Raw genomic sequence first — 9,389 nt, forward strand, 5'->3', positions numbered from 1 at the left:
TTCTTCTTCATCGAGGTTAACAACTTTATCCTTTTCATCCGCAATTGATAAAATGCATGTGTATATATACATCGTGATGTTCCGTAATGGTTTTGATCAGCTTAATTATATCATGCGGATGAATCGGCAATGGATGTACATTGACCGACGGTTTGACGAGTTCACCGCGGGCTCCGGATAATTTTATGGCCGTGGCGAAGGCAAACAAACATGGTGGCTTCATGTATTGTCCATGTGTGGACTGCAAGAATATCGTAAATTACGCTCACTCGAGTCTCATTCACAGCCACCTTCTGCGATCCGGTTTCATGCCCGAGTTACTATTGTTGGACCAAGCACGGAGAAAGAGGGGTTATGATGGAAGACAATGAAGAAGAGGAAGAGGATGATGACGGTTATCCCAATTTCCCGAATACGATGATACCTGCAGAAGGCAATGAAGACAATGAAGTAGAAGATCAAGAGGCACCGGATGAGCCTGCCGATGATGATCTTGGCCGGGCCATTGCCGATGCAAGGAGAGAATGTGAAACTGAAAAGGAAAGGTTGCCTTCGACAAGATGATAGAAGATCACAACAAATTGTTATACCCAACTTGCGAAGATGGCCATAAAAAGCTAGGCAAGACACCGGAATTGTTGCAATGGAAGGCGAGAGAACGGTGTCACCGACTCGGGATTTGGAAAGTTGTCGACAATAATTAAGAGGAAGCTTCCAAGGGGTAACGAATTGCCCGCCGATACGTACGAAGCGAAGAAGATTGTCTCGCCCTCTAGGATTAGATGTGCAAAAGATACATGCATGCATTAATGATCGCATCCTCTACCGCGGTGAGTACGAGAATTTGGATGCATGTCCGGTGTGCACTACATTGCGGTATAAGATCGGACGAGATGACCCTGGTGATGTTGAGGGCGAGCGCCCCAAGAAGAGGGTTCCTGCCAAGGTTATGTGGTATGCTCCTATAATACCACGGTTGAAACGCTTGTTCGAGAATAAAGAGCACGCTAGGTTGTTGCGATGGCACAAAGAAGACCGTAAGAAAGACGTGATGTTGAGGCACCCTGTCGATGGATCCCAATGGAGAAAAATCGATAGAGAGTTCCCAAACTTTGCACGAGATGCAAGGAACTTAAGGTTTGGTCTAAGTACGGATGGCATGAATCCTTTTGGAGAGCAGAGTCTGCAGCCATAGCACCCGGCCCGTGACTCTTTGTATATATAACCTTCCTCCTTGGTTGTGCATGAAGCGGAAGTTCATTATGATGCCGGTGCTCATACAAGGCCCGAAGCAACCCGGGAACGACATTGATGTGTACACGAAGCCATTAGTCGAAGAACTTCTATAGCTGTGGTCCCTAGCAGGTGTACGTGTGTGGGACGAGCACAAGCAGGAGGAATTTGACCTAAGAGCGATGCTTTTCATAACCATCAATGACTGGCCTGCTCTTGGTAACATTTCAGGACAGTCAAACAAGGGATACAATGCATGCACACACTGTTTACATGAGCTCGAAGGTGATTATTTGGAAAAAGGTCAGAAGGTCGTGTACCTGGGGCATCGTCGATTTCTTAGGATTACCCATCCCGTAAGAAAGAAAGGAAAGCATTACGACGGTGAGGCTGATCACCGGAGGAAGCCTCCCCATCGTGATGGTGTTGATATATTTGGTATGGTCAAGGATCTAGATGTAATATTTGGAAAGGGTCCCGGCGGACGGTGCTGTTCCGAATGACGCCGTCGGACACGCGCCCATGTGGAAGAAGAAATCTATTTTTTGGGAGCTAGAATATTGGAAAGTCTTAGAAGTCCGCTCTTCAATCGATGTGATGCACGTGACGAAGAATCTTTGCGTGAACCTGCTAGGCTTTACGGGCGTGTACGGGAAGACAAAAGATACACCGGAAGCACGGGAGGACCAGACAACGTTGGAAAGACCCCAAAAATCTGCATGAGAGAGTTAAAGGACGTCATTTATCCAGCCTACGCTCTTACAAAAGCGAGAGAAGGAGATATTTTTTGAATGTCTTAGCGAGTATCAAGGTCCCGTCCGGCTTCTCCTCCAATATAAAGGGAATAATAAATATGGAGAAGAAAACATTCCGTAACCTCGAAGTCTCATGACTGTCACGTGATAATGACACAGCTTGCTTCCGATTGCATTGAGGGGCTTCTACCGGAAAATGTTCGATCGCCCATTGTGAAGCTATGTGCATTCCTCAATGCAATTTCTCGAAGGTAATAAACCCGGAAATTCTACCGAGGTTGCGGAATGATGTGGTCCAATGTCTCGTTAGTTTTGAGCTGGTGTTCCCACCATCCTTCTTCAATATTATGACACATCTCCTCGTTCACCCGGTCGATGAGATTTCCATTCTCGGTCCTGTGTTTCTACACAATATGTTCCCCTTCGAGAGGTTCATGGGAGTCTTGAAGAAATATGTTCATAACCGTGCTAGGCCGGAAGGAAGCATCTCCAAGGGCTATGGAACAGAGGAGGTCATTGAATTCCGTGTTGACTTTATTCCCGACCTTAAGCCGATTGGTGTTCCCGAATCGCGGCATGAAGGGAGACTAAGTGGAAAAGGGACGCTAGGAAGGAAATCAATGATATGTAGGGACGGGATTTCTTTGACTCAAGCACACTACACGGTTCTACAAAGTTCCACCATGGTGGCTCCGTATATCGGTGACCACAAGAACTTTCTACGCTCCCGGAACCCGGGCGATCGAACGATTGGATTAGACGTGAACACATGTCGACTTTCGGCGGTTGGTTGCAAAAACATCTCCTGAATAACGAAGATATTGAAGATCAGCTGTACTTGTCGGCCCAGACACCATCTTCGATTGTAGTGACTTTCCAAGGGTACGAGATAAATGGGAATACATTTTACACGATCGCCCAAGATAAAAAGAGCACCAACCAAAACAGTGGTGTCCGCTTTGATGCAATAATGAATGAAGGCCCAAATGACACATATTATGGTTACATAGAGGATATCCGGGAACTTGAGTATGGACCTTCTTTTAAGGTCCCTTTGTTTAGGTGCAAATGGGTCAACAAAACGAGGAGGCGGGGTTCGAGTAGACAAGTTGTATGGAATGACAACAAGTGGATCTCAACAATCTTGGGTATAGAGACGAACCATTCGTCCTAGCCAAGGATGTGGCCCAGAGTTTTCTATGTGAAGGATATGTCTAGCAAACCAAGAAAAAGGAAACATAAGGAAACAAATACATCAAACGATGAGCCAAAGCGCCACATAGTTCTTTACGGAAAAAGAAACATCGTGGGAGTGGAGGACAAGACAGACATGTCGGAAGATTATAATAAGTTTGATGAAATTCCACCCTTCGTAGTGAACATTGATCCAAGCATCAAGTTAAATGATGAAGATGCTCCATGGTTAAGGCCGAAGAAGATTAAATGATGAAGATGCTCCATGGCACAAATGAGTATCTCAACATGGCAATCAATTTCCCATTTATTTTTGTGTAATCATTTAACTCGTATGTAAGATATGAAAAGTGGAGATGTGGTTGGCTTTTTGTACCATATATATAGAGGAGATGTAGTCGTTCACGGGTTTGCAGGGGAAAATTCGAGGCGCAGCTTTCGAAGATGCCGTAGGGCATGTGCACCAACAACATCTTCGAGAAACTGCGCCACGGAGATTTCCCAACCCTTTCCCCAACACTATTAGAGGAGATATAGTCGTTCAGGGGCTTGCAGGAAAAAATTCCGAGGAGCAACTTCCGAAGATGCCGTAAGGCTTGTGCACCAACGACATCTTCGAGAAGTTGCGCCACGGGAGATTTCCCAACCCTTTCCCCAACACTGTTAGAGGAGATGTAGTGGTTCACGGGCTTGCGGGGAAAAATTCCGAGGCGCAGCTTCCGAAGATGCCGTAGGGCGTGTGCACCAACAACATCTTCGAGAAGGCTGCGCCACGGGAGATTTTCCAATCCATGGGAATGAATCTCCGCTTGGCTTGTTGATCCGCTTGGCAAGCCGTATCGATGCTCCTTTTATAGGCACAGCACCGCTTCTACTCGACGGGCGTCGTGCGCTACATGCTTTATCTCATCGAGCGGTGCGTCCACCCATGCGTTCTTATCCTGCCGACATCTTTAGTCCCGGTTGTACCCACCAGCCGGGACTAAAGGTTACCCACACGTCCTTATCCCACCGACGGTTTTGTTAGATGACAAAAAAAGGATCCGTAGTCCCGGTTGTACCCACCAGCCGGGACTAAAGGTTACCCACACGTCTTTATCCCACCGACGGTTTTGTTAGATGACAAAAAAATGATCTTTAGTCCCGGTTGTACCCACCAGCCGGGACTAAAGGTTACCCACACGTCCTTATCCCACCGACAGTTTTTGGCGCCACTGCGTTCCCGCCTATTTTTCTTCCCGCGCTTTCCACTGCTTCCCGCCTCCGTCCTCCCGCCATTTTTTCACTATATATATGTTGGCTTGGCCTCCATTTACATATCACATCTAGACTCATATCTCGCAAACCTCATCACCAGGTCACATGGCTTCCATCGTATCTCTAACCCTCCGGGAGGCGGAGGCGCTTGCGCGTCGAACTACCCCTGCCCGCCGGGCTACCGCGTCCCTACCGGCTGGTTGCCGAGCGTCGGAGGGGTACCGGTCCCTCCTGTCCCTCTAGGTGTGGCGCGCGAGATGGCCATCACGAACCACTACTACTTCGAGCTCACGCCGAGCAGGCGGAGGAATCCCCGAGTGGCATCCCGACTACAGCCCGACTTGGGAGAGCTTCTTCATCAATCGGCGTGAGAGGGCGCTCGCCGAGCACGAGGACGGCGGCCCGCCTCCTTCGAACTTCAACGAGGCCGGCCGTCGGCTGTGGTGGCGCGACCGAACTCTCCGGGCGTCATGGCCCACCGTGGCCCCCGCCTGCGCTACCCTCAGTCCCAGCCCACGCGTGCTCTCCCGCCGAGGTTTGACTACCGCGACCCCGATGCCAGCGACGATGATGACGGCGACTACGACGACTACAGTGGCGAGTACTATAGGGCCAGGCACGAGTATGACTGAATGACTCGAACAGTCGAATCTGGCCATGTATCTTAATTAATTTTCAGTTGAGCTAGGCACGAGTACTATAGGGCTAGGCACGAGTACTATCTGGCCATGTATCTTAATTAATTTTCAGTTGAGTTATGTACTTTAATTCCACATGTAATCCGGCGGGAAACTTTTCTCATCATCGGCGTACGCCACAACGACTTTATTGAAAATACAATAAAATAGATAAACAACTAGTCTAGTCGATCTACTCGTCGTCGGAGGTTGTCACGGTCCAAATGTCGTCCCACCGAGGGTCGTTGTCGGCCCAAGTTGTATTCGGGTTATCGAGCTCGAACACGGCGACGGCCCGACGATGGCGCCTGTTGGACCTGCGTTGTGCCCGGAGGTCGGCGAAGAACGCGGCGGTGTTGTCGACGTCGTTGGGGAAGCTGCGCCCTCCACCGGCGCATCAACTCCTCGTCGTGCTCGGCGATTGCGATCCGGCGCTGCACCTGGCGGTGGCGGCGACGGTCCTCGTCGTCGACGAGGCACGGCGTCGGCGCGAGGAACTCCGCCTCCTATAGCGATTCGACGTCTGGGAAGTTCATGTCGCGCCGTGGCCGCCGAAATCGCCATGCGGCCGCGTCGTAAGCGCGCGCCGCCAGCTCCGGGGTGTTGTACGTGCCGAGGTGAGCCGGAAGCCACCGGCACGCATCTCGGCGTAGAACCTACCGTTCGGCCGCGCTCGGACGCCACGGAAACCGGACGAGCCGCGACGGCGCGGCGGCATCCCGGCGGCGAACGAACGGAGGCGACGGCGGCGTGTGGTTCCGCGCGCACGCGGCGCTTTATAGCACAGCGACGCGGCAAGTTTGGCGACAGTGGCGCGGGGAAGCGGCGGGGCGTGGCACGTGGAAGCGGCGGCGACAGTGGCGTGGGGAAGCGGCGGGGCGTGGCACGTGGAAGCGGGATCTACACGCCGCACGCGCGGTGGCGGCGGGCGAGGCACGTGGAAGCGGCGGCGACACGTGGCACGGGGAAGGGACACGTGTGGCGGTGGCGGTGGTGGGCAGTACACGGCGGTGGCGGTGGCGGCGGCGGCGGTGCCAGTACACGACGGTGGCCAGTACATGGCGGCGGCAGCGGTGGCGGTGGCCAGTACATGGCGGCGGCGGCGGTGGCGGTGGCCAGTGCACGGCGGTGGCGGTGGCGGCGGTGGCCAGTACACGGCGGTGGCGGTGGCGGCGGTGGCCAGTACATGGCGGAGGCGGCGGTGGACACGTGTGGCATGGCGGAGGCGGCGGTGGACACGTGTGGCATGGCGGCGGTGGCCAGTACATGGCGGCGGCGGTGGTGGCCAGTACGCGGCGGCGGCGGTGGCGGTGGCCAGTACACGGCGGTGGCGGTGGCGGCGCGTGTTTTTTTTGATTTGAAATAAGGCGGGAATGAAATTTTAAAAAAAATTGGCCTTTGGACCCGGTTTGTAATACAAACCGGGACTAAAGGCCTTTTTTGCGCGCGCAGCGATAACGCGGCAAAAATGGCCTTTAGTCCCGGTTTGTATTACAAACCGGGTCCAGAGAGGCCTTTGGACCCGGTTTGTAACACGCACCGGGTCCAAAGGGGGGGTATATAACTGACACTTCGTCTCCGCGCGGAGATCAATCGCGCGGAGACGACGGGAACGACGCCGCCAGGCTGCCCCGCCCGCGACTGCCGCCCACCGCGCCGCCGCCCACCGCTCGCCGTCGCCCGCCGCCGTCCGCGCGCGCCGTCCGCCGTCCGCCCACGCGCCGCCGCCCACCGCCACGCCCGCGCGCCCGCGGCTCGCTGTCCCGCGCGCCGTCCGCCCGCCGCCGTCCGCCGCCGTCCGCCGACCGCCGCCGGCCCGCCGCCGTCCGCCGTGCCGCCCGCCGCGCGCCTCCACTCCGCCGCGGCGCCAAGGTGAGCCGGCCACCATTTTTTTTTTAAGTTTTAAGATTTTTAGATTTTTGTTTTTATATATGTTAGATTAATTAGTTTAGTACAAAAATAGTTAGTTTGATTAGTTAGATTAATATATGTTAGATTAATATATGTTAGATTAGTTAGATAAAAAATTAGTGTTAGTGTTAGATAAAAAATTAGTTAGTTTGTTAGTGTTAGTGTTAGTGAAAAAGTTAGTGTTAGATAGAAAATTAGTTAGTTTGTTAGTGTTAGTTTGTTAATTAGTGTTAGTGTTAGTGTTAGAAAATTAGTTAGTTTGTTAGTGTTAGTGTTAGTGAAAAAGTTAGTGTTAGTGTTAGTGAAAAAGTTAGTGTTAGAGTTAGTGTTAGTGAAAAATTAGTTAGTTAGTGTTAGTGTTAGTTAGTAAGTATGTAGTGCCACCGCGCCCGGCCCAAAATAAAGTATGTAGTGCCGGCGCCCCCAAACGGTAGTGCCGGCGCCGACTAAGTAGTGAAGTTATTTTTTAATGTATGTTAACGTTGGTACATATATATATGATTTGTTTTCGTAGCTACGATGCCGCGACAGCGACAGGCCGGCGGGCCGTGGTCCGACTCTTCTAGACGAGATGCAGCGGATGGGGAGGTCCGGGACCGGGCTCCGCCGGGGTGGCACCGGGAGGTCTTAGCTTCCGGGTCGCGCACCTTGGTGCGGAATCCGGGTCCCGTTGTCGACCCGGATATTCTTTGGTGGAGGTCTTATGGGCCACGGTCGTTTCGAGAGGAGCCGGCCCCGCCGGGAGGAGGTAGCTCAGGCGCATTGCGGCGGAGGACGAGCACGTTCGCGCGTTACATGTACGCGTTAGACAACATATATAGGACCGGATGGAGCGTTATGCGGGGATCTCATGTTAGCTATGCTCCCGTTGTTGTTCCGTGGCTTTGGGGGCACACCCGGGCGCGGCTCGGGACCCGGTCGGCGCCCTCTAGGACCCGGTCTGCGCGGTTGAGTGGTTGTAGTAGTGATTGATATGTATTAGGGTTAAATAAACATGAACCCGATATCTATGTATGCATGTAACTGCATGATATCTGCTTTCGGCACTATATTATCGATCCTTAGTTAAGAACTACACATATGTAACTCCATTTTCAGTTTTCCGCATTATCCTTAATTTGATCATATGATGGTTCCTATGTATAGCTTGCGAGGTCGTTGTAGAAAGCATGGAGAGAGATGAAATTCAAGAAAATTTCATGGAGGAACTCATAGCAAACGGTACTCTGGATGATCGCGACGACGACGTTATTCCGGATGATGGCGGTGACGATGTCACCGCAACTTATTTGAATGACTCCGGTGAGGGAGCGGAGAATATTGAGGAAGAAGATCCTAGTGGCGCCGATGAGGAACAAGATCATCATAATGGCTCCCGAACCGTAGTTATCACCGAGGTATATAAACTAATTAAGCCGCTGTTGATCGACTAGATGCATTAACTAATTAAATTGTACCGACTATGAACTATTTCTTTTTTAGCCCTCCGGATCGAGTACTTCTTCCGTAAAGTCGAGGAAGCGAGGCCCGGCCAAAAGTTGGATGACGGTGTTAGGCACGACATCACCCACATCGAAAAGGATGGTAAACCGATTGCTCCGAGAGAAAGGTGCAAAGGCATTTATAGCTCAATGCGGAGTGCTTGTTCGGGACCACGTCCCGATCACCGTTCGAGAATGGCACAAGCCGAAGGGACTAGTGCTCGTCTGCGAGAGGAAGAAGGTCAAGGTCTTTATATCGATGATGTAGCCAAAAACAGCATTATGGACAAGCTCATGTCACATTTCAACATAGTACCCGAAGAGGGGGTGACGCTGAAAAGGCCAAGATGGAGCGAGGCCCTCCGCCGGTTTGGCAAGAAGAAGATGGCCGAACTATTCAAGAGCCACAAGAAAAGATTGCGCCGCCTTATCAAGATAAAGAAGACTCCGGACAATGAGAAGGTAAAAACTCACTCGGGAAGAATTCGTGAAGTACGGCACGGAGTCGAGAAGAATTTAAGAGAAGGTCGGAAATAAATAAGGCAAATCTTGCGTTGAAGCTATATCACCAAATTACGGGTCCGAGGTGGATACGGGGCTAACCGTCCTAAGTGGCGGGCAGCTGAGGCGGAGCCCGACCGATAAAGGGATCAGATTAGGGACACACGGTTGGATCGAACGGTGCAAGGAGTGGTTCTACGGGATTGGGGGAACGTTGGATCCGGAAACGAGGGAAGTGCATCTATAAGAAAGCTCATCCGAAGGTTCCCATTGATGCCACTGGAAAAAGCACATAGGGACGTGGAGGCGGGGTTGTTCCAGCCCGAAGAGAGAACGATGAGTCGACACGCGCCCTTGGGAACAAAGAACACGGCGGACGA

The sequence above is a fragment of the Lolium rigidum genome, chromosome 5 (genome assembly GCF_022539505.1).
Source record: "Lolium rigidum isolate FL_2022 chromosome 5, APGP_CSIRO_Lrig_0.1, whole genome shotgun sequence".
Lineage (NCBI taxonomy): Eukaryota > Viridiplantae > Streptophyta > Magnoliopsida > Poales > Poaceae > Lolium > Lolium rigidum.